A 1,382-nucleotide genomic window follows, 5' to 3' on the forward strand; every position below is an offset into this window, starting at 1 on the left:
TGCGCGCGCGCGTGTGTGAGAGAGTGTGCGTAGACAGAAAGATACGTCAAAAGAAAGAAAGGCGCAATTGCCTCCATATGCCAAAACACACAGAAATAGAAGGACGTATCAGTAAAATAAGTAACAAGGGCGTATTTACACTATGCTTTGGAACAGGAGCTTGTGATTCACGAAACAATTAACAAATATCATTCTACATATCAAATTCTAAATTCTTATACAAAGATAGAGCATCCCATTATGGATATCAAGATTTTAACAAAATTGAAACAGCCTATACATATACAGATAGATCCAGCATTCAACCTTGCGGTACCAACAAAAATTATATCTTACAAATTCAATCCACATAATTCCAATAAAAAAGTAAGAAACAGATAAAGAGCATAGATATATACAAACCTCCAGTTTGTCAGAACAAATCACTTTACACAAGAGAAGTTTAATATACGAAACAAGACTAAGGTTGTTCCTTCATAAAGGATGATTCTATGACCAGTCATCATTACCTCACATACTGCACAAAATCGCAAGGTATAAACATTTAGCTCGTGATTGATATCCATGAATTAAAACACTGTTTTACAATGCCAGGTCGACGAAGAATGAGAAATCAACTCACAGGGTGACGAGGCACCGAATATTCGCAGTGTGAGGTCCTGGGTATGGTGAAACTAAATACTGTTTGCTCTCATCGCATGTTCAACAAGAATATAATTTTCCAAATAGAAAAAACAACAACAAAGAATAGTATTCCAGGCTGTGCTATACTTGTTAGAAGTGTACGTGTGGAATGACTGCCAAAGGCGGTGTTGGTCGTTTGAGAATGAAGGGGTGTGTTGTTCCTGTAGTTAGTTTGGAAGGCAATGAAGAGAGATGAAAGGCAGAGCTACATTTAGTCAACAAAGAAACCGAATCTATGACATTCCTAAAAAGGATATCTTATGGAAGAATCATTATCTTCTCCTATTTTTTTGGTGAGATATGATTTATCACATCATTTAACCTTTCCTGTATTACCCATTTGTAACAATTAGTCATATTAAGACAATATACACCTTCCAGTGTTTCCTAATTATATCATTTCCGTCTTTGTCTCCTCTCTAAAAAAAAATTCCTGGGGGATGAGTTAGTATCTTTTTTAAACCTGAAGATTGCCTTACAGTTTGTATGAAATCGAATAGGCTCGTTTCTGGGGCCGTGTTTCTGCTTTCCTGACCCGAGATAAAGGTCGAATTGCTCATAGAAAGAGACAATGTAAACTCCCGCAGGAGAAAACTGATACAGGAATGAGGCCTCGCAGACTGTTTGCTGAGAAGCAGGTTGGTGCGCGAAATGAATTGCCTTGATGCTGCGTGTGCAAGGGTTGGCATATCTGTAGG

General features: G+C 37.8%; 1 protein-coding gene across 1 annotated transcript in view; it reads right to left on the reverse strand.

Annotated features, from left to right (window-relative positions):
* Positions 1-5: 5 nt before the first annotated feature.
* The window catches only part of LOC119591574, a gene marked incomplete in the record, with an annotated part of 18,606 nt that continues 17,229 nt past the window's right edge, over positions 6-1,382 (reverse strand). The window contains 1 exon segment of the mRNA XM_037940336.1: positions 6-1,382.

The sequence above is a fragment of the Penaeus monodon genome, chromosome 28, assembly GCF_015228065.2.
Source record: "Penaeus monodon isolate SGIC_2016 chromosome 28, NSTDA_Pmon_1, whole genome shotgun sequence".
Lineage (NCBI taxonomy): Eukaryota > Metazoa > Arthropoda > Malacostraca > Decapoda > Penaeidae > Penaeus > Penaeus monodon.